A 25,978-nucleotide genomic window follows, 5' to 3' on the forward strand; every position below is an offset into this window, starting at 1 on the left:
TCCAGATCTAACAAAAATTATCTCCTTAACAGACAAAATAAGAGATTTGATCTTAACCATCCAGATAGCAAAACTGGACTTCCCTGTCTGGAGGGTCTCATCCACCCACCACTCCATTCACTCCATTTGGATCATTTCCACATATCTCAAGTCTAGTGTGTTTTCAGGTAGCACATGGGTTTCACGATAAATAACTAGGGAAAAAAAAAAAACTTAAACACTGAATGTGACTGATAAACTTTTTATTTGTACATTAAATACTTGAGTAGGTAAAAGTAAAATTGATTTTAATGTGCTCTGGAGCATGTAAAAATAAAATAAATCTTAATGTGATTTGAAATACATTTTAAAATTCAGGCAATAAAATTTAGTATCTACTATTTGGGAAATAGATCATACATCTAAATCAAATTTTGCTTAGTAGAAAAAATATCGTCAAGTTTTATTAAATACCCTGAAGACAGTTGACCTTGTGATTTTTAAGTTGGTTTTTAGTTGACTGAGCCTTTGGAAAGAATATGCCAGATAAATAGACATTGGGGAACTTTCCTCTGTTTTCCAAATTTCAGAATAAATGATCTGAAGGAATTGGGTTATGCATGCAGAATCTGCCCAACAGTGAATTTCACATATAGATAAAGGGAGCAAGATTGAATTGGTAATATGCAGACAAAAGTGAATTAGCAAGAGTAGTAAGTTTGGATTAAAACGACCTCTTTGTTCCAGCACTCTGAGGCTAAGTAAGTCACTTTATCTCTCTCTGACTTGATTTGCACATCTGTAAAATAGAAACTAAGTGTGTGCCCTATGAAGTTCCTGCTTCTAAAACCCAGGAAATAACAGCTACCACCTTTTGTCTTCAGACTGACATGCTAGAATTTGGGGTGAACAGAAAGGTTACTCTTAGTGTTTTTCTGATGTAACTGTGGGCCTTTCCAGGTAATTTTCTTTGTGTGTCACTAAAGAGGAATGTGTCCGCCCTCTAGTCTGAAGAGATCCGCACACCCATCTGCACCGTGTTCTATGTTCACTGTCTCCACTGAGCCTTTCTCCGAACCCCCAACAATGGTTGATTATTATTCTCCATTAATATTATTTATTCTCATTGGGTGTGATCATGAGTGAGCACACTAGCAGGTGTTGAACAAATGCAATATTAATATCAAAGAAATGAAGGCTAGTTTACATCAGTATTTCTTTAAATCTAAACTGCCATGATTGTACAACATACATCATTACTGCATGACCCAATGAGACCTGAAACCACAACGTTACCATGAACTCTGATAAAATAGTGATTTTTAAGAATTAGTCTAATATTTAAAGATGTTAACTATGAAAAAATATACATTTTAGAATCTACAAAATATAGAAAATAAGAAAAAATGTATATACATCTACCCAAAAGAGTACTATCAAAGAATTAATTGGCAGATGAGCATCTCTTAAGTAGCATAAGTAATTCCTGCAACACAATATAACATAGGTATATAAAAGTTCAAATTGTCAGATGGGTTCACATAGCTCTATGCTTTTCAGTTGGGAGCATTGGATAAAGAATTCTTAAACTTATTTTTTTTTTAAGTTGTTACTTAGTAAGGAAAAAAATGTTTGGTGTTTGCATATATGTGTGTGCACATATGTGCTGTAGGGTGTCAAAGCATTAAAAAGGCCACAGTTAAGCTATGGTTTCTGTGTGTGCCTGCTCATTTAAGGGGTTTGTGTGCCCTGAAGGAGTCCTTACAACAGTGTACTCCTGCAGTGTCATATATTATGGTCTGTATCCAATCTGTGTCTTATACTAACTGTTGTGTAGATACTTAAGAATAATTCTATTGTGGCATCACTGAGAATAGTAATGAGACCAAAACACAAATTCTAAGTACAGTATAGTAAAAATGACAGAAATAAAAAAAAAAAGAATTGCAAGTGTCATGTCTACAGATTCACTAGAGAGGAAAAAATGTGTTTGAAATTTTCAATATGCTCTTAAGAAGAACAAATATATTTTGACTAGCATCATCTCCTTTTCTCAACAATTCTATGCCCCTTTTGTGTCTTATGTTTTATTTTTTTTTTCTTCCTAGAAAAATAACTTATTTGCATCTCTTTTGAGATTATCATCCATATCTCAAGACTGGGTAAAATTTCTCATTAGTGTCTTTGGCACCGTGAAAACACATAGGGAAATATTTTGCCCTGAGAAGTTAATACTGGCAGGGTGTTTGGGATCATGTGTTTGTGAGTTAAGGAATCCTACCCGGCTTCTAATTTACCGCAGACTCTGAAATCCATGTGTTGACCTTCATGCCCAAGCTCAACAGACCAGTGTTTAAATACCAGCACAGGAAGTGATACAGAGAAGCAAAGCCCAGGGAGACACCTGTCTGGGCCACTGTTGACCTATCATGCTTCGCTAATTTTTCAGTGATCTCTGACCCAGATTTCCACAGTTCCACAGGGATTTGGATCTTTCATCCAACAAATCCTACACCTGCGTTCAATTAATGAAACAAAACTCAACTTTGTTATCTGATGAACTGAGTTCCTACAGTCATTGAGACAATTGTTTTATTATTGTATTGACAAATTATCCTATTAACAACTGGCTACTACAAAAATCAATTAAAATCTTGGCTGAAAAGTCGGAACAGAGTTGGATAAGTAAAAGTGGGAATTAAATAGTTAGCTAATTGTGTTTTTTTTTTTTTGTAATATAGTTCATAAATTAGCATCAACCAGATCAAAACCAGAAATTTGTGTGGAAAATAAGAATGCTAAATTATTGCAGGGCATATGGAGCCGCTCCGGATTTAGTTTCATTTTATTTCATACTGATGTGCTTCTCAGTTCGTGCATGCATATCAATGCTTTATTTTATTTTCTCTAACATGTATTTCCAAATATTCTGTTTCTATTGATTCCTTACTATTATATTTGGTAAACTACCTTGTAAAATGTTTAATAATTTTTTTACTTCCCGTAGTAATGCCTTATGCACTTAGATACTGACATGGAATTTAAGACAAATATTTTCATTTTAGGATTTTAAAAAAAAAAAAGTCTATTGATAGGATGAAAATTTTCCTTTCCTTTGCATGAGTCATAGAGAAAACCTGAAGATCCCTTGGTGTTTATGCCTGCCCCAGAGAACCTTGCTAAAATTATACTATAAGTAAAAGTAAGAAAATTAGGTGTGCTTCATAAAAACAACATTATGCAAAAAAAGCAAGAAAAAAAAAGCAAGCAGAAAAACATTATGCCTAAGATGTTTAAAGAATCATTTAATTTAACCTCAAAGTATTCTTTAGGAAAGAACAATCAGAACAAAACACCCTTGAATACCAGACAATGGAATCTTCAAGGCAAAACTATATTTCTTCCAAAGTACTTACCTTTAATGGTATCAAAGTTATCTAAAAACCTGGCAAGTATTGCTTTGGAAGATGAGGGAAATTAATTTCACCTAGTCACTGATGTATTACACTAGAAAGTAAGTTGGAAACACATAACTTTAAAATTTGAAAGAGAAGAAAGAATAATTTCACCAGTGAGCATAAGCCAAATGTTTCTTGAAGTTGTCAGTATGTTATCTTCCCCTATAAATAGGTTTGATGGTCGCAAAAAGCACACATTTGTCTAAATGATACCTGATCTCTGTCACTCACTTAAGTAATAGATTTTTTTTTCTCTTGAAAGATGCCATCAGTCAGATCTGAAGACAGAATATTGATAATCAAGTGAAAGAACAATTCACTGTCAGTAAAGAGACGCTAACTTGAATGAAAAAGGTAACAATGAAATGTAGAGACAAGAAGGCCTGGAAACCACACGCTTGATATAGATCCCAAGTCTGTTACAGATTAAGACCCTAAAACAGCCATAATAAAAACTGACTGTGAGCCTACAGTACATCCAGCTAAGACTTTCTAGTAGTATTTTGAATGATTTTACATCTATTCCCTTTTATGGTCACTTAAAAAATTTTATTTCACATTCCCAGGATTCAGAAGTCTCTTGAATCATTCTCAAAACAAATATTTGGACACCAGACGCCTGGTTTCCAAGTAATTTTGAAGTCATCTTCTTCAAACTCTGTTCTGGTCCTGGCCCTTCAGCCAAGTGGGGCAGTTCACTAACAGAACATCCCTGGACTTCCCTCTCCGTGGCGTATTTCCTGTTCCTCACAAATGTTCTCTCTGCTTCAAGATGCATCTATAGGCTGCCTAATTTTTAAGACTAGCACAGGTTTCATCTCTGCCATGAAATTTTCCCTTGGCCCTCCTTTGAGAAATGGGCTGTCTCTCCTCCAGCCACCAGAGTAGATGAAATCTACTGAAGTTCTCAAAAGTACGCCATCCAAGGAGACTGAGAAATGTATCAGAAAACACACACACACACACACACACACACACACACACACACACGAATGCCAGGAAAAGATACATCATGCTTGTCTCCTGAAGGCTCAGGCTTCAGTTGGGAGATGTTGTCCTTTCAAGGGATTCCTTTGTCGCAGTGGAGAATAAGAATACTAAAAGACCCAGGCTAAGTGACAAGGCTGAACCAAGGTAGACGTAGTTACCACAAACTGCAGTAAGTCTGAAGTAGTCAACAAAATCTAGTACCTGCAAAGGACTGTCTGAGGCAATGGCTAGTTGATCGGAAAATCTTCACGACTAGGAGGAGCTTAACCAATGTCTATTCATAAACATCCCACCCTGGAACAAACTGAGCCAACTCTAGCATTCAGGAATGAAGGCTCTATTTGTCACCATGATAGAAGACATCTTCATCTCTGCAGATTTACAAATAATAGAAATTTCTTTGTCACAGTTCTGGAGACTTGGCAATCCAAGATCAAGGTGCCAGCAGATTCTGTGTGTTGTGAAGATTTGCTCTCTGCTTCGTAGATGATGCCTCTTGCTACATCCTCCTGGTGGAAGAAGCAAGGCAGTTCCCCGACGCTAGCTGTTCTATAAAAGCACTGATCTCGTGCATAAGATCATGATATAATCATTATTCAAAAGGCCTCACCTCTTGATATTATCACTTGGGATGTCAGGTTGTAGCATCAGAATTTTGGAAGGACACACGTGTTCAGACGGTTACAGAACATATGGTCCCTCATTCGATTTCAAATCCTGGATCTATGTGAATCCTTGGAGGAAAGATAAGCCAGGTCCACTTGAGAGACTCCACGGCATCTTTCTATGCCTGGCTTGTTGCACTTATGACTTAGGGTAATCTCTGCCAGGTTCATTTCTGTTGTCAGAAAAGTAGGATTCTCTTCTTTCTAAGACTGGACATTTTTCATTGCATGCGCGCGCCCACACAGACATACACACCACAGTGAGTTTTTTGTATTTCAGTCATCCACTGATAGACACCTAGGTGGTTTTCCCATCTTGGCTATTGTGAACTATGCGGCTAAGAAGATAGAAGCGCAGATGTCTTGTTGAGAGAGTGATTTTTATTTCTTTTGGACCTGTATGCGCAGTGGGACGGCTGGATTATATGTTAGCTCTATTTTGAAGATTTTTTAGTCCTCCATACTGGTTTTCATAATGGCAGCACAAATTTACATTCCCACCCAGGGAAGGCCCCTTTCCTTCACATTCTTCTTGCCAACATTTCTCATCTTTTGACTTTGGATAATAGGTGATAATGAGGTGATATCTCATTGAAGTTTTGATCTGCATCCCCTGATAATTAGTGATTTGAGCACCTTTTAATATACTTGTTGAGCATTTGTATTAATTCTTTGGGGGAAAATGTCTATTCAGGATTTTTTCTCCAATTTTTAATCAGGTTATTTGTTTTCTGCTATTGAGTTTTATAAATGTCTTCTAAATTTTGAATATTTAACCCCTTATCAGAAAGTGTTTGCAAATATTTTCTCCAGTTTCATAGATTGTCTTTTCATTCTGTTGATTGTTTGCTTTGCTGTCAGAATTTCTTATTTTGTAGTTTGATGTAGCCCCACTCATGTATTGTTGGTAGGAATGTAAATTATTAATAGGGTTTTCTATGTGTAAAATCATATCATTTGCAACAGAGATAAGTTACTTCTTCCTTTCCAGTTTTTATGCTTTATATTTCTTTCCTTGCCTAATTGCTTCTAGACTGTCAGTACCATGTTGACTAGAAGTGGCAAGAGTAGGCATTCTTGTATTTCTCTTAAATCTTAGAGGAAAATTTGCCACTTTTCACTACTTCTACCTGTGAGCTTGTAATATGGGGCTCTTATTGTTTTGAGATAAATTTCTTCTATATCTAATTTGTCAAGAGTCTTGATGAAGGAAAGGTATTACATTTCATTAAATGGATTTTCTGCAATCTATTGAGAGAATCATATCATGTCATTTTTGACCTTCATTCTGCTAAAGTGGTCTATCACATTTATTGATTTCTATATGTTTAACCATCCTTACATGTCAGGGTTAAAAGTCACTTGATCATGTTATAAAATCCTTTTAATGTACTGTTGAATTCAGTTTTCTAATTTTTCTGAAGATTTTCTCATCTACATTCATCAGTGACATTTGCCCGTTACTTTTCTTTTTATAATATCTATGCCTGGCTTTGGTATCAGAATAGCACTGAATCATCACTTTTTGAAATGTTTAGAATTATTCCTTCCTATTTATTTATTTCCTTCCTTCCTTTCTTTTTGGAAGGATTTCAGAAGGTTTTGTATTAATTAGTATCAGCTTCTTAAATTGTTGTTAGGAAGCATCAGTGAAACCAACAGGTCCCTGACTTTTCCTTGAAGGGAGGTTTTAAATTACTGATTCAACCTCTACCCGTAGCCTATTCTGATTTCCCATTTTTTCATGATTCAGTTATGATATATTGTGTGTCCAGGAATTTATATCTTCTAGATAACCCCTTGCTGTTATGTAATTGTTCACAATAATCTCTCTGAACCTTTATATTAGATGGTATCAGTTTTAATGACTTTTCCTTCATTTCTTCTTTTTTGGCTCTTCAGGTTATACATAACAAAAGGATTCATTTTAACATAAGCATGGAATATAATTTGTTCTAATTCAGTCCCCAGTACCTCTTTTATTTCTGAATTTATTTATTTGAGTTTTCTCTTAGCAGAGATAAACTTGTCGATTTTGTTCATCTTTTCATAAAAAAAAGTTAAATTCTGTTTATTTTCTATTGTCTTTGTCATCTCCATTTTGTTTCTTCTTGCTTGAATTTTTGTTATTTCCTTCCTTCTACCAGGTTTGAGTTTAGTTTCTTCTTTTTGTAGCTTTTTGATATGCATCAACAGCTTAAGTTTATTTTTACAAACTTCCCTTTTGAACTGCTTTTACTGCCTCCTATAAATTTTGGTATCTGTACATCCATTTTAATTTTTCTTCATTTTACACCACAAATTCCCCTTTGACTTCTTTGACCCATTTGGTTGTTCTGGAATGGGTTGCTAAATTTCTGCCTATCTTTGAATTTTCCAATTTTCCTCATGTTGTTAATTTCTGTTTTCATTATGCTGTGGTTAGAAAATATGTTTAATATACTTCTTTGGGTCATTTTTTTTTTTTACAGTTTTTGATTGAAATGCCATTTTGTCTGATAAAAGTTGCATTCCTCAGCTTTTCATCACTGTAACAAATAATTGGGGTAATAAAATTATAAAGAGAAAATATGTAGAGGTTCTAGTCCATGATCATTGTCCCTGTCATTTTGGGCCAGTGGCAAGGCAGCACATCATGGCAGGACATACGTGGTCAAGAAAAGCCACTAACTCATGCCTCCTGGGTATAGCAAGAGATATAGGAAGAGGCTTATGCTCCGCTTTCTCCTTTGAAGGCATGTCCCTAATGACCTGAGCCACACCCCCTCAGCCCTATCTCTTCAAGGTTCCATCACCTCCTAACAGTGGAACACTGTGGACCAGTCTTTAACACAGGGGCCTCTGGAAAACATTTGACATTTAACTATAGGATGAGTACAGCTACTTCTGCTCTCTTCTGGTTTCCATTTGCATGGAATGTCCAACCCTTCGGTTTTCGTCTACGCATATTCTTAAAGCTGAAATAATGGGCATCTTAGAGTTAACTGGTTTCCAGCTACTTTGTAGCTCCTTTGTTCCTTTCCCCCTCTCTGACTTCTTCCTTTGTGATCTGTGGGCTTTGGTTCCGCTCATATTGTCTTTTGTGTATTACTAAAGGGAGATTGCTCTGTGATTACTGTGAGTCTTACACAAAGACTCTCACAGTAATTACTGTCCATTAAAGCTGATAACAACTTTATTTTGACCACATAGAAAATTTAACATTTTTTACTCATGATTTTGTGTTAAAACTTGCATTTTTATATTGCATATGCATTAACAACTTATCATCACTATTATTATTTTTTTTTATTTTTGGTACCAGGGATTGAACCCAGGGAAATTAACCACTGAGCTACATACCCAGGCTTTTATTTTTTTATTTTGACACAGGGTCTTGCTAAGCAGCTCAGGGCCTTGCTAAGTTGTTGAAGCTGACCTTTATTTACGATCCTCTTGCCTCAGCCTCTGGAGTCACTGGAATTTCGGGTGTGTGCCACAGCACCCAGCATGGTATTATTTTTGATAGTATTATCTTTGATCTTTATACCAGCTATGAATGTGACATTCACACCACCGTTATTACAGCATTAGAATATTCTAAATTTGACAAACTTATTTAATTCTTATTTAATTAATTAATTTATTTATTTTGATACTGGGAATTGAACCACTGAGCCTCATCCCAAGGGCTTTTTTAAAAAAATATTTTATTTAGAGACAGAACCTGGCTGAGTTGCTTAGTGCCAGGATCAGTTGCTCAGGCTGGCTTTGAACTCATAATCCTCCTGCCTCAGCCTCCCAAGCCACAAGGTTTTTATTTTCATATATTTTAATGTTACTTTTTAGTGTCCTCTTTTTTAGCTATAAGAACACCCTTGAGTATTTCTTGTATATCAGGTCTACTGTTAATAAAAACTTTTAATTTTTGTTGGTCTAAGCAAGTTTTCGTCTTTCTTTTCTGAAGGACAGCTTTGTCAGGCAAATTATTTGTGGTTGGCAATTACTTTTGGTTTTTTTCCAAAATTTTGCATATCACCTCACTGTCTGTTGACCTAAAAAGTGTTTGTTGAACAACTCACTGGTAATCTTATCAGTGATTCCTTATATGAACAACCTCTTTTCTCCTGGTGTTTGTAAGATTTTTTTCTTTGATTTTTTGACAATTTATTATGTCTTGCATCAATCTTCTTTGACTTGAACCTGACTTGAGAAGTTTTAATTTATATACATGAATATACATCTTTCCTTGGATCTCTGAAATTTTCAGCTTATTTCTTCTCCTCTCTCTTTTATCCTTTCGCTACTCTTAATGTGAATACCATTTCTCTTGATGGGTTCTCACAGATTATGTGACATTGCTTCGTTACTTTTTGTGCCTTGTTTTTTCTCCTCTGAATATTTTCGGAAGAACTTTGAGTTCACATGTTATTTCTTAGGCTTGATCAAGTCTACTCTTGATGCTTTCTATGGAAATTTTTGCTTCATTCATTGTATTCCTCACCTCCAGAAGTTGTTTGCTTTTTTTTTTTTTTTAAGGATTTCTCTTCTGACTTTTTTTCTTATTATGTTTTCCTGATTTTATTGAGTTGTCTACCTTCTCATAGCTAGCTAAGCTTCCTCAAGACAATCATTTTGAATGTTTTGTAGAACAATGTGTCCATCTCCCTTTCTTTACGGTTGGTTACAAAAATACTCTTGTTAGGTTGTGTTCTTCAAAACTTTGCTTTATTACTTTTGCATCTGAAGGAGAAGGCACCTCTTCCACTTTCTACTATTTCCAAGAGAGAAGCACCTTCACCAAATAGCCTGACTAGGGAGATCTGAAGCTCTCTCAGACTTTTTGGGATTATTTACCAGCTCTATACCTCTTGCTTTCTATTAGAAGATCATTCTTGAGACTGTACACTTATTCCACATCTCTCAAATCCTAAAGAATTTATCAGCACCTCCCAATTGTTTTTTAACAGGATGATGCTGAGATGTTCAGATTTTTGTGTCTCTTCCCCTCCTGCCTTGTAAAGTTGGCTGATCTTCAAGAAATATTTTCATTCACTTCCTACAGAGAGACAATCTGGGAGTGGGGAGTAAGGCATGTGAAGCCAACTATGGAGTATCCGCAGGCCACCTGGGGAGTGTTCAGGCAAGGTGTCTCTCACATGGTTCAGAGGCAGACTTATTAATGGGGGTGCACAGAGCTGTGAGTAGGTTCCATGTCTTCTTGACTCTAAGTCTTACCCAGTCCCTCATCTGTAACAATGACGTCAATATCTGGATGGATCCACCCTTCTAAGCTCTCTCCCCAGGCTCTCATTTTCTCTTGGAGAAGAGACTGGGAACCAAGGAGTCTCTCTTGGCACCGACCTGTTCTTCCTTGGGAAAGTTGTGAAGCAAGTAAAGTGAAACTGTTCTTCTAACCCTCTTCAATGCATCTCTCACACATTTAGTTACAGCAGTGTGCTAGAACTTCTTAGCTGAGCTGTTGGGGCAGCACAGATTACTCATGTCCATCAGTGATGGTTAGAATTGGTGCTTCTGCTGGGGAATGCTGGTAGGAAAGTTCAGTTCTACCATTCTGCTTGTGTCACTATCCTCTAACATTGATTTCGGACCAGACCTGATAGTAAATGGTCTTATGTAATAATAGGTAGAGGCTTAAGTTTCAGTTATTATTCAAAATATATTGCCCTTTTTGGAGAAAATCAGCCCAGTTTCAGAGTTCTCATTTTTAAAATAGATTCTTATGTATTCTATTAAATATAGAATATCAGAGATATTCTTTTTTTTTTTTTTTACCAGAAAAGAACAGGTATACGTCTTTCCTGCATTCACTCCAACCTAACCCAATTCTCCACCTCTATCATAATTAAATCTGTTTTAAAATCATAATCTCCTCATCCTGCCACAGAATATCGCACTGATCCATTTATTGATAGGATCATGATAATAGGGTCTGGTGAAGATGAAGTACAAATATCCTAGCTGTTCTGATAACGGATATAGGGTCACAAGAGTATAGGGTGGAAAATTCCTGAAAATCTACTCAAGTATTGGAGGATATCATAATCTGGGACATATAAATAAGTAACTGTATCACATACCATTTACTTCTAAAAAGAGGACTATGCTTAGTGGCCTCTAAATTTTGAAGGCAATTTAGTTTGCACTGGTTGGGTTTGTTGCACCCATTTATGGAGTAACCCTAAGGGGGTCAGCTCAAGGGGGGACCAGGACAAGAGACTACTTTAGACTTCAGCTGGTATAGGCTTCAGATCAACTGGTTGGATCACTTGGCTCTATAACCCAGCAGATCCATTGTGCTGTTAGAGCCCTATGATTTTTTTGGAACAAAATCTTGCTTTCCATGGAAAATAATCATTTTCCTCTAAAAAAATATTCCTTAGCTTTGCTACTGGGTCCTGGTTGAGAATGACTACCTGGTCATCTACACCAGTGGCCCAGATTTTTCTTCATGAATTAGTGTTTTATCATCCATCAAGTCCTAGTGGTGAACATCTGTACTGCTCCACAATAACATTCATAATCAAAGAGAAGTGACATAAATAAGATTGCACCCAAAGAGTCCCACAAGCAAAGGCAATTGCCTGGAATGGTGGCATCACAGTTGGAAACTATACTCCTTAGTCTCACCCATACATAGACTTTCCCCCTGACAAGTTGCTTGAGAATGAAAAGGAAATGTCTCTTTTAACATAGATTTTACATTATAGAATTGGATTTTTCCAATATTCAAGCCATGATCAAGGTGGATCCACAGGACAATGGGAAGAAATGACCCTCAGTTGGCACAAGGTAGTGACCCACCTTTCCTGCAGGAGAGGTGTAGAACTACACCATTTAATGCATCTTGCCTCATGTTTTGGCTTAGTGATCAGAGAAAATTTTAAGATTTCTAGAACTAGTAAATGAATTCAGCAAAGTAGAAGGATATAAAATCAACACCCATAAATCAAAGGCATTTCCTTATATCACCCTTTGATTTATGGGTGTTGATTGGTTAGATCTCTTGGCTCTATAACCCATTTATTTTTCTCTAAATCCTCTGAGAAGGAAATGAGAAAGACTACTCCACTTACAATAACCTCAAAAAAAAAAATAAAATAAAATACTTGGGAATCAACGAAAGAGGTGAAAGAGCTATATAATGAAAACTACAGAACCCTAAAGAAAGAAATCAAAAAAGACCTTAGAAGATGGAAAGATCTATCTTGCTCTTCAATGGACAGAATTAATATTATTAAAACGACCATACTACCAAAAGCACTATACAGATTTAATGCAATTCCAATCAAAATCCCAATGGCATTCCTCATAGAAATAGAAAAAGCAACCACTAAATTCATCTGGGAAAATAAGAGACCCAGAATACCTAAAGCAATCCTTAGCAGGAAGAGTGAAGCAGGTGGCATCACTATACCAGATCTTAAACTATACTATAGAGCAATAGTAATAAAAACATCATGGTATTGGTACCAAAACAGACTGGTAGGCCAATGGTACAGAATAGAGGACACAGAGACTAACCCACAAAATTACAATTATCTTATATTAGACAAAGGTGCCAAAAACAAGCATTGGAGAAAAGATAGCCTCTTCAACAAATGGTGCTGGGAAAAGTGGAAATCTATATGCAACAAAAGGAAATTAAACCCCTATCTCTCACGATGTGCAAAACTCAACTCAAAGTGGATCAAAGACCTAGTAATTAAGCCAGAGACCCTGCATCTATCTAGTAGAAGAAAAAGTAGGCCCTAATCTCCATCATGTGGGATTAGGCCCCAACTTCCTTAACAAGACTCCTATAGCACAATAATTAAAACCAAGAATCAATAAATGGGATGGAATCAAACTAAAAAGTTTCTTCTCAGCAAAAGAAATAATCTGTGAGGTGATCAGAGAGCCTACATCGTGGGAGCAAATTTTTACCCCTCACACATCAGATGGAGCACTAATTTCTAGGGTATATAAAGTACTCTAAAAGCTAAACACCAAAAAAACAAATAACCCCATCAACAAATGGGCCAGGGACCTGAACAGACACTTCTCAGAAGAGGATATACAATCAATCAACAAATATATGAAAAAATGCTCATCATCTCTAGCAATTAGAGAAATTCAAATAAAAAAATATCTAAGGTAAAATCTCACTCCAGTCAGAATGGCAGCTATTATGAAGACAATAACATGTGGGGAAACGGGTACACTCATACACTGCTGGTAGGATTGCAAATTGGTACATCCAATATGGAAAGCAGTATGGAGATTCCTTGGAAAACTGGGAATGGAACCACCATTTGACCCAGCTATCCCTCTCCTTAGTCTATACCCCAAAGACTTAAAAACAGCATACTACAGAGACACAGCCACATCAATGTTTATAGCAGCACAATTCACAATAGCTAAACTGTGGAGCCAACCTAGATGTCCTTCAGTGGATGAATGGATAAAAAAAAATGTGGCATGTATACACAATGGAATATTACTCATCACTAAAAGAAAAAACCATGGCATTTACAGGTAAATGGATGGCATTGGAGAAGATAATGCTAAGTGAAGTTAGCCAATCCCAGAAAAACAAATGCCGAATGTTTTCTCTGATATAAGGTGGCCGACTCACAGTGGGGTAGGGAGAGGGAGCATGTAAGGAATAGATGAATTCTAGATAGGACAGAGGGGTGGGAAGAAAAGGGAGGGGGCAGGGAATTAGCAAGGATAGTGGAATGTGATGGACATCATTATCCAAAGTACATGTATGAAGACACAAATTGGTGTCAAGATACTTTATATACAACCAGAGATATGAAAAATTGTGCGGTATACATGTAATAAGAATTGAATGCATTCCACTGTCATTTATTTTTTAAAAATCAATTAAAAAAAAAAAAGATTGGGTGAGTGACAACAGAAAGCTTTCTCCACTTGGGAAGTGGGCATTTCAACACTGGCCCAGTAGGAGCTGGGGATATAGCTCACTTGGTAGAGTGCTTGCCTCACATGCACAGGGCCCTGGGTTCAATCCCCAGAACCAAAACAAACAAACAAACAACAACAACAACACAAACCCCTCAAAACTGGCCCAGAGTGTGATCATTTGTCTCACCCCAATGCTTATTCAAAGATTCCCTCTAGAGGGAGTCTCAGTCTGAGGGCTGACATGATGCCCTCATGCTGAGTCTCTGTTTACATGTGGCTTCAACAACAGTTTTCCCCCACTGAGATGTTTATGACTACTAACTTGTGAATTTCCATATTACCAACAACAACAAAAAAAAGCGCTGGTCTTCAAGATAGCATATGATGACTGATTTTATGCATCTGCTAGACCAGAGTGTGGTGTCCAGTTGTCATGTCAAAAACTAGTCTAGATATTGCTATGAAGATAGTCTCCTAAAGTGTGATTCATATTTATAACCAATACTAAGTTACAGAAGATCACCTACCATAATATGGATGGGTGCCATTCAATCATTGCAAGACCATAAAAGCAAACATTGAGGCTTTATGAATTGATTCTGCAGCTTCTTGACTTGGTTCTCTCATTTCAGATTTGAAGGCACCAATGACTGTTTCTAGTAAGTCAGCAGAGGATTGAGAGTGCATGACTGCTTTTGTTAGTAAAGGCAGTAGAGAGACACAAAATTACCATCGGATATTTCTAACCAAATCTTTGTAAAGGGTAAGGATGTTAATGACCACATATTTGATACCTCATAGCATTTTTCTCAAACTAACAGCATAATGAGATGGTCCGATTGTTCATAATTGCACCAAGAAAAATGGTGAAAGAAAAGGATGAGCTCAGAGGTTCCAGCTCTGGTGCTGCATAAATAACTTAAAATTCCTGTATCTTCCCCAAACTCAATCCTGTCTTCTGTAGCTTCGGACCTTAGTATGCTGAAAACTAAACACAGAGTCTTATCTAGCAAGTTGCTGAACTACAGGCCGGTTGAATTCTCAGCCTTTTGATGTATCTGCTATTAAAATGAGGACATGTGTTGGGAAAGGATGAGATCTCAAAAATTTAAGGGAGCACCTATATGAAGTTCCTGAAGAAGAGGAGGACATGGAACCCCTAAATTCTTTTGATACTTTACCAACAAAAACAGCTTTTCATCTCATCTGAAGGATCACACACTGCTTTGCCCAGGGAAGTTCAAAGGCCTCTCCTGACACAGCTTCTATGCAAGACGATGCTGAACTCCCTCAGGACCCACCATTCACCCTTCTTTGCTCCTAGAATTACAACCAGATTCATGTCTTAAAGGGCCCCTAAAGGTGAATTGCAAAGTGTCAGCCACCCATGAGAAAGTGCCCACTCCAAGATACTTCATTATTTTTTCAATATATAGAGAAAGAAAGAAAAAAAAAGGAATATAGATGGGAATGGATATTAAGGATGGGGGGGTGATGATGGATGGACATTATGTTAGATCAGAGTGAATTAATTGATGTGAGCCCACTAAGCAGGGATTCTAAGTTTAATAAAGTCTGAGGGGTTAGAAGAGGCTCTAACCATCTGCTTGTTTGGTTGACTGAAACCTGAACCAAAAAAAATGGCCTACACAAAATGAAGTTCAAATGCTAAAGTGGCCTCCATACACTGTAGAGGATGGGAGCTCTAGATTCAGGAAGATTGAAATGTTGGAGTGGATTTGTGGTGTGTGAACTGCTCACCCACCCCAGAGTCCAGAGACACACAGGTAACTGCAGGGGGGAAAGGAAATTTGAGACATCGACCTCGCCATCCTGAGAGGGCTCTGAGGTTGCTCTTTTCTCTAAGTGAGAAATTGCAACGTAACATGCTGACAATATGATCAGTAAGATGTTAGCTCTGGATTTAATCCTTTATTGTTATTATTTTTTATTTAATTAAATAGTTTTTTTTTAACAGCACTTGAGATTGAACCCAGGGGTGCTTGGCCGCTGAGCTACATCCCCAGCCCTGTTTTAGGTGGACTCAGAATCTCATTAGATTTCTCATGCTGGCCTTGAACTTGTGATCCTCCTGCCTCAGCCTCCTGAGTAGTTGGTTTACAGGAGTCCCACATCACACACAGTGACACTTACTATTCATATCTTCAGTTTTCTGCTTTCTGTCAAACATTCCTTTTACCCTCAATCTGCATTTCAGTAGCGAAGAGAATTTAGTATGACACGGTGAGCTAAACTTGTATTCCAAATAGGTAAGGGTCCTCCATTCCAATTAGTGGAATTCACTTTATCCTAGCTAAGAGCATCTTCACTGGGCTTTCTATCCACAGGAGGAGATTACCTAGCAACATAATCGACCCACGTTTAACATAATGTGGCACTTCACACTCATTTTTCAGTGAAGTAGAATCTTCAATCAGATGTCACACGGTGTGAGTGCTAAATTCAGGAACAATGCATGCTTCAGTTACTGGAGGCTGGGGAGAGGATTTTTTTCCTCACCTCTTTCAGCTTCTGGTAGTCCCAGTTTTTTGTTGGATTGGGAATGCATAACACTCATCTTTGTCCCTGTAACTGTGTAACTGTGTCTTCTCTTTTTCTGTCTCTTGAAAGATTACCTGACATAAAATTTAAAATTCACTTGAATTATTGAAAATGATCATTTCTTAGTTTACTTTTATCTGAAAAGTCATTTTTCCAAATAAGGTTACATTTTACAGGTTTGGGGCACTAAGATATGGGTACAACTTTTTTTTTTTTTTGTGGGGACACCATTAAACTCACTGTACCTACCCTTTCTTCTTCTTCTTTTTTTTTTAATATATATATAAATCATTCACTTTGTGTCAGTGCTGAGTACTATTCCACTGAATGGATATACCACTATCTGTTTATCCATTAGTCTTTTGATGGACATTTGGGTTGTTTCCAATTTATGGCTATTGAAGAAAAAAGAGCTCTTCTGAACACTAGGGTACAAATCCAAATTTCTTTGTGGAAATGCATCTCTAGGAGGAGCAACCATTTGCAAATCCTCTAAACTTTCTTTCTTTGCAATTTTCCTTTCTCTTTTAATTTCCTTGGCAAAATCTAACCACCTTGGCCTATTTGCAGTATGGCTTATTTCTTTCAACTCTTGAACAGTTTCAGGCTCTGTGTGGGTGCTCCATCTATGCACCGCACCCTAAAGGGTCTTCCCAAGTAGCAGATGCATGGATTAGGATGCTCACCTTCTTCATTTCCTTGCTCTCAGGGATCACTCATCTGTTTTACCTGTTGTCAAGGAGCTGTAAACAAACTTGTACCATATATTTTGCCTGTGCCTTAGTTATTTAAAATGGGAGGGTCAATCTGTTACTGTCATTCCACTACCCCTGAATGAATAGTTCTTCTCTCACAATGTATTTCGGTTCTTTCGATTTAGGAAGATATTTTTCTTGATAGAAAAGACATACAAAATTTAATGTGAGCATAGTATAAACTGGGGCTTTAAACATGAGGCCATGTGCTTCAGAAATAGTTTTCTTTTTTCCTAGTTGATATGGAAGGAAACCTTCAATAAAAAAATTCACATTTCTACTATCATGCTTGAAAAAAACTCAGCTCACTCTAAGCTTGTGCCTCCACGACACAGTGTTTACAGATTTCCACTCCCTAAGTTGTGCACGTGTGCATGTGTGTATCCTGTATATTTGTGTTATGTGTGTGTGTGTGTGTGTGTGTGTGTGTGTGTGTGTGTAGTGTCTTTATGCAAAGGTTTTAGAAAGAAAAGAGATTTATGCCACACAGGGGCATCTCTTATTCAATTTTCTTTCTTGAATTATGGCTAATTTTCTGACTACATATGAAATACAAAGCAAGAGTGCATTTGAATACCTTTCAAACAAAACAGCATGCTCACTGAAGCTCATTATTTGGCCAGATTATATACATTAGCAAATTTCCTGAGAAAAATACCCAAAGCTTTACTAAAATTGTCTCTTATTGTTTCTGAAGATAATCTCTAATGTAATACAATTGCAATGTTCTCTTGGGAAATCTAAAATCAATTTATTTTTTTCTATACCCCAAATGACAGTAATTTAAATAAAATCACCTACATGTGTTTATAGAATCTAAAAATAATAAATACAAAAATAAAATCTTTAGGTCAGGATAAATAATTAATTCAATTTTGCCTCGGGTATGAATGTACACATACGTGCAAGTAAATATAAATACACAAGGATAGGTATTTTCAGAAACAGATGATGTATGAAAAATAATTACAAATGCTTAAAAGAAATACTTTATAGCATTTATAATGGAAGCTACATAATATATTACCTATATAGGTAAATAAAAATATGCATATAATTAATCTAAGTAATAATTTATTGATGAATGTATTATACCATGTGTAAAGATTATGTTTCTTTGATATTATGTAAATATGATCATTAAAAATATATATTATTAAATACATGGAAGAATAGAATTTACCAAAACAAATTACTCTGAGTCTGCTTTGAACTTGTTTACCATTTTATTTTTCAACACCATGCTCAGAAAGTGTTACACTCTAACATGTGAAACTCCCCAAATTGTAGCAAAAATCTTTGCAAGGGATCACATATAAATTAGAATTTGCTTATTTTTCTTTTATTTTGGAAATACCTCAATTGCAAATTTTAGTCTTTCTTAATATTTATTTTTTAGTTGTAGTTTGACACAATACCTTTATTTTATTTATTTTTATGAGGTGCTGAGCCTTGTATGTGTTAAGCGAGCACTCTACTGCTGAGACATAACCCCAGCCCACTAGTCTTATTTAATAAACTTATTTTCTGAGTTTTAGCATACCCTTTCCTTAATTTTTGGATTTTTTTCTCTCCATTAAAATAATGTAGAATGTTTAATGCAGATTTCAATTTTCTGATTATCAGATACTTCAAAAAATATTTTCTAGCTTTAACTGTATTATAACTGGCTAGACAGTGAATGGAATTCTATTTGTGGTTTGTCTTTCCAACTCAATCAATATCACCTGTTGTATAAAAGGGTACATCTATTTATTTAATATGGTACAAAATTATAGCCATAGATGCAGGGGACAAATGAAATCATTGCAACTCCTACACAGGGGATACCTAAACAGATCTGGATCTGAGATTACTGCAGGGAAAGATCATGAAACCAAACAGCTGACCTACCTGCTCAACGTTAAGGGGACTCCCTTTTGCTGCTCCTGGATGTTTGAAGGATGAAGAGCCAATTCTCAGCACTGCAGAGAGAGCCCTGCATGAAGCATTCCTGGATGCTTCTCCAGCTCATTGAAGTCTTCTCCACCTTGGCATTCCTTGCTCTAGATGTAGTTCCTTGAATGACACTGGGGTTGTGTCCCTAGAAACCCATCTAAGTTAAAAATATCATTAATTTGGAAATGCATTGTATCATTACTTGCAAGTGAATTCAGTACACCCAGCCTACCACACACTCTAGCTCAGCAACATAGCACACTGGAGAGTGTCACTTGTTTTCCCTAAAGATCCCGCCGATGATTGGCACCTGTGGCTCCCCAATGCTTCCTAGCATTAAGACAGAGGATTTTATTGCATGACACTAGCCCAGGAAAAGATCATAATGCATCAATCCAAGTAGATCCTTTTGGCTCCATCATAAAATTGAAAAATCAGAAGTCAAACTTTCTTAAGTTGGGGATGACCCATACGTCAAATTTCTGGAGACTCCTGTCTGTCTGCCACTCTGCAGCCAAAGCCCTCCCAAGCCTATGCTCTTCTCATTTCACTTCACTTGGCATGTTCACCCTGGGTGAGAGCACTTTCCTAATAGAGCATTTTGCACAGGATTAATTCATTCCGGCTTTAGCTGGCTCTGTTCCCAGTTTTCAGTGGGGAAACACAGTTCACACTTAGCACATGAGTAAATGGGTCCGGCAGCTGGAATATCTGTCTCCTTTGACCTCTGACTAAATCCTCAGAGACTTGTCATCCCAGGCCTAGCAGTTTTTGGATCTCATCTCCAAGAAAGAACAGACACTAATGATGGGAAAAAAAAAAAAAATGTGTTTCTCTCTGTCACAGGTGATGTGCTGTAATCTAGAATCAAAGTGACCTCATTTCTAATATTTGAAGAGGCTTTTTGTTAATCATTCAGCTAACTATTGTCACATCTGATGGAGATGAAAATTCCTAATTGAAAGTCTCCATGAAATTATGCATCCTCTCTCTTTATTCTTCTCCTTCCCCTCCTCTTGCTGTTGCTGCTGATCCTCCTCCTCCTCTTCCTTCCCCTCCCCCTCCTCCTCTTCCCCCTTCTTCTTCAGTACTGGGGATTAAACCCAGGAGGACTCAACCACTGAGCAACATCCCAGGCCTTTTTTATTTTTTTTATTTTGAGACAGGGTCTTGCTAAGTTTGCTTAGGGCCTTGCTAAGTTACTGAGGCTGACTTTGAACTTGTGTTCTTCTTGCCTCAGCCTCCCGAGTCACTGGGTTCACAGATGTGCACCACTGTGCCTGGCAACCTCCTTATTCCTTTCCATATAGAAGTATCAGCCCTCCTCAAAACCCCCTAGATTGGTAGCCCAGGAAAATCTGCTCATGGCCCTGTGGTGAGTGCAGCTAGTACCAAGTCATATAGACATGATCCTGTCAAAAAGTTTTCAATAAACTCTGACAAATAGGGAACTATGCCCTGGCATTGCTCACAGGTTCACTTTTCCCCTGGAAGACTCCAAAACAGGGCTGGGCTGGCCTTAAGTGCACCGACGATTTTTGTGGTCTTGAACCAGACTTGTAGCTGATGATGCCTTTTTTTTTTTCTCTTTTCTGTTTGCACTTAGTAGTATGTGTATTGGTCAGCTTTCCGTCACTATGACAACATAGCTGAGATACTCAGCTGTTCAGAAGGAAAGGTTTATTTTGGCCCACCATTTCAGAGATTCCAGCTTGTGATTGTTTGGCCTTGTGGCTCAGGGCCTGTGGTGAAGCAGCACATCATGGTGAGGAGTCTGTGGTGGAGTGAGCTGCTCATGTCATGGAAGCTGAGAAGCAATGAGAACGGAAAGGACTGAGGTTCAGATTCTCCTTTCAGGTGCATGGTCCCAGTGACCTAACTTCCTCCCCCTTACCCACCTCTTACAGGCTCCACCATCTTTCCATAGTCCCATAGGATGGGGACTGAGCCTTTAATATGCCGGCTTTGGGGGACATTGACAAGCTGAGCTAAAGCAAGGTGACCGCCATATGGATCCACCACAGGATTTCCCCACCTGCTGTACTAAACTCTTTTTTGAGAGAGTCCTACTCCTACATTTCAGAGAACACCTGTGGTATGATGACCCTGCCACCAGCAAAGCTGAGCTGGCTGTCCCCTACCTCTTGCCACAAGGCTCAGTTTTAAAGCAAGTGCCTCAACCTCCTTCCCTTTTGTTCAGTCCCCTGGGCAGGAAGGTCCTCTGGTCTTACCCTCTGGTCCCATAGCTGAGCCAGTTTCATATCCCAGCTGCTTTCTCCCCCTGGCTCCAGCCAAAAGCCTGTGGCAAGCCTCAGAGGCCTCCTAGACCTCAACACAACCTAGAGAATTTCTACAAAGTTGTTTGGTGTAAGACTCTGTGTCCAGGTCAATTTATTTTTTCCACTTACACCACTCACATTCGAACATGTACCTGCTTTAATAATAAATGCTGCACCGTCAACCTGCTACATTTCCCTTGTAATTTTTATACTTGAACATGACACTGAGGTTTCTAACATAATTTAAAAATAATAAAAATTTAAAAACTAAGTGTTATATATTTTATAGCTAAAAAAAATTCTATTCCTGACTGGACAGATTTCCTTTTTATTTCTTTATATTCTTGGGTTCATCCTAAATAAAAAAAACACTTTGATGGAAAACACAGTTCAAATCATCAAGTTTGTTTAAGAAAGGGAGAGAGTTCAGTTCTAAAGTCAGTGTTAAAGATCACTGTGGTGTTCATTCTGCCTGAAGATACAACCTAGTAAAGGTTTCACATGGCATAGAAATAGTAAGGCAGGAGATTTCATGTCCCTTATTAAAAATGGCATGATGGCAGTGGTCACTAAGTTATGTGTTTATTACAAAGTAATGTGGAAATTGAGTTTGGGTAAACATGTCCATGTATCATTATTAAATGATGCTAAACAAATCATCAATAATTGTAAAGAAATATCTTACAGATATGTTAATAGTATTTAAAGATTTTATAGTGTTGTTTATAAATGAATATGTAAGAATTTTTGGACAAATATATTTATTGTGTCGGTATAAGCATACATTATGTTGCTACTTCAACAGAAAAAAAAGATAAATTCAACACAAGCTATAGTATTTTGTAATTTATTTTTAAGATAGGCAAATGAAAAATGTCAAGAGATCATATACATTAAGGCAAAAATTGTTCTCCAGTTGATTTTGTATATAAAATTGTTACAGAACTTTAGAGCAGAAATATTTTAAAGACAAATATAATTAAGATATATTTTGATTTAAATCTTTAATGAAACAACTATCTTATTAAACTAACAACTTATTTTAAAATCACAGATCCATAAAAACTCTTATGCTTTTCATCTTAATTGAATAATTCATTGGTCATAATTATTTTATACAAGTTTTGATTAGCATTTTAGAAGAATACTAATTCTTTAAGAATTATACTTCATTTTATAATCATTTTACTGCAGGCATATTAATATTTTGGATTATTTTGGTTATCTATGAAGACAAGATGTTTGTCAGCACCATTATTTGTAATTATTATATTGAAAACCCCTGACTTAACCTAATCAGAAGTTATTTCCTTCTCCAATAGACATCCCATGTTTATGGCATTTACAGTTAATGAGGCTGAAATTCACATGAGGAAAGGGAGTGTGTTTCGTATGCACAGTTCTCTCACACGCACACAAACTCACACTCTCTCTCACACACACACACACACACACACACACACACGGGCTCACATATTCTATCAGGCGTATTTTCTGTTTTGTTTCATAATTTTTCATCATTCATATGTGGCCGTCCTTCTACATTTTCCATCCCTAGATAAACCTTATCCAATACAACCATCAGATGGCAAAAAATTTGGCTCGGTTATATTTCATAACATATTTTAACTTGAATAGACTTTTATTTTGCTGTTAAAACATCAGTGGAAAGGAACTCCCATTTTCCACATCTTTAATGTTATGTAATATCTAAAGAAGGAATGGACTTATAATAAATGCACATTATGAACTTTAGTGATCAAATGCATTTTGAACATGAAAGGGTGATAGGTTTTTTTTTTTTTTTTTTTTTAGGGTAATGACAGAAACACAATGATGGAAAACAAACGGAAATACTCAAGTAATTTAAGAACTCCTGAAGAGAATGACAATCAATCATGAAATAATAAAGCAGTTCAATAAAGAACCACCACCACCACCACCACAACAACAACAACAACAAAAATAAAACAAAAAAAAGAAACAATGGGATATTGCCAGATCCCAAGGGAGCAGCTCCTGACTCAGAATTGGAGGATTTTGAAGGGCTCCCAGGAGATGGTGGCTTCTAAGGTAAACAGGATAGAGGAGAAATATCCAAGTGCAGAGAGACAGGTAAGCTCAAAGATGTCAGAAAGTGAAAAGTCTACAACAAAGTGTGTCCTTCAGGAAATGATAGAAATTTGTTGATGTTGCTTTACTTGCCCTAGCTGGGTATGGTGGTATATGCCTGTAACTTCAGTAAACTGGAAGGCTAAGGAAGGAGGATTGCAAGTTGGAGGCCATCCTGGGCAACTTAGTGAGACTCTGCCTTAAAATAAAAAAGAAAGAAGACTGGAATGTGGCTCAGTGGTCAGTCAAGCACTCCTGGGCTCAATCCCAAGTATGACAAATACATCAATAACTAAACAAATGAGTAAGTAATGATATGAAGATAAATGTTATAAAAACAATAATAACTTGCCCTATTATCTGTAGATTTGGAAAAATAGTAGCTCAATAATCTGCCAGAAAGTGTTGCCTAGTCTCCATCTGGCTACATTAACCCTGCCTGCTTACCTATGGGTGGAGTTCCCAACCTCAGTGGGAGAGCAGATGAGGTTGAATGGATGAGGATCTAAAGGGAAAGAGATGGAGGAAAGAAATAAAAATGAATATTTCCAAGTGATTTCCCCATGCACACGCTGCCTACCTGGGTAGACTTCTAAGTGGGGGAAAAGCAAGACATGAGAGAACAGTTTGGGAAACATGGATGACAACCGGTTGTTCCTGACCTCTCCTCACAGGGGTGCATTTGCTTTCTTGGAGTTTAGAATCTATCTTTTTGCTTTAGACATCAGGCCTGGAATACCCACTGCTTTCCACAGGCCTTTTCTGCAGCTCAGCCCACACCTGGGTGCACATCTATGGTTGACTTTAATACTTTCCAGGTAATTATACGCACATTTCCTAATTTATTTATATGTGATTGATTGATTGATTTTTGTGGTCCTGGGGAAGGAATCCCTGGTTTCACCCATGCTACCTAGTCCTCTCTTATTTTATTAAAGGCAACTATTCAGGGGAGCACATCTTATAGCTTATGGGATGCCACTGATAAAGCAGGTCTACTAATACATTCTTTCACTAAGAACAATGTTATGTCTTTGAAAAATCACTTTATCACATAACTTCCTTTATCCAAAAAGAACAGCTTAGTATCCTTGGAAAGGCTGAACCATTCAGATGTCCGTCCACTTAAATGACTTAACAGCAAGTCGGACACACTACAGATATGCCTTGACTGAACATGGTACTACATACTTATAAACCCATTCTGAGTTGAATTTATTGTAGATCAGAATGCATTCCCTGCACCTCACTTACTGAGCATCATAGCTTAGCAACATAGTACAATGTAGAGTTCAGGTTGTTTGTCCTCCTGATCACAGGGTTAAGCGGAGCTGCAGCCTAATTCCCCTGCCCACCATTATAAGTCACTTTGGTACTGCACAGTTCGAGCCTGGTAAAGGTCCCAGTTCAAAATCCCAGGATGGTTTCTACTGAATGCTGTGGCTTCTACACCATTATAGTCAAACCATTCCAAGCTGAACCATCATAGGTAGGGGGATTGTCTATACTGTTAATAACCATGGCTGGTATTCACAAGGTGGAAATGTGACCCAACAATTAAAACACTCTCCTGGGTGCACATCTATGGTTGACTTTAATACCAAGCCCTCAGTGTGGTAACCGAGCACCACATTTCTCTGCCTGTTCCACACCAGGCTTCTGATGATGAGTGATCTGGTGGTGACTGTTTTATAGAGTGACTGTTTTATGGCAATCTCTGAAGGAGGCAACTTAAAATTACCTTGGTTTAATTTCTTCCTGGAATTCACACCCCTGAACTCAGAGCTCTCATTTCTTTGGGGGTTACCATGCATCTGGATGCTGAGCGGTCTCCCAAAACTCTGTGCTATTTAAATCTGTCAGCACTTTCGCCATTTTCTAGTCCCTCAAGCACATCAGCAGTCCCTCGGGTAGATATTACATAAGCCTGTACTTCTCACTTGTGGCAACTTAGTATCCAAACATGAGTCATGATCTGTGGTATGGATTTTTAATTATCGTTCTGCTCATTTGCCCTGGTCTGTTTCTTAATTTAAATATTAGAATATCACTTCATCACTTAATCCAAATTATTTATTTTTTAAGATTGCAATAATATTATAGATTTCTCCAAACACAGCTTTGGACATAAAACATGTAATTCAGTAGAAGTGACAAAGCCATGTTTTATAAAATATAATCTGTGTGCCACACCATACTTCCAAATAATATTCTGTTAAAGGGGATGACTGGTGAGAGATAAAACATTCTGCAAATGAGCAGTGTGTATGCTTGTGTGTATATGGGAGAGATTGATTAAAGAGATCAGATGCCAGTTTGAGAAGGTT

The sequence above is a fragment of the Callospermophilus lateralis genome, chromosome 14, assembly GCF_048772815.1.
Source record: "Callospermophilus lateralis isolate mCalLat2 chromosome 14, mCalLat2.hap1, whole genome shotgun sequence".
NCBI classification, from domain to species: domain Eukaryota; kingdom Metazoa; phylum Chordata; class Mammalia; order Rodentia; family Sciuridae; genus Callospermophilus; species Callospermophilus lateralis.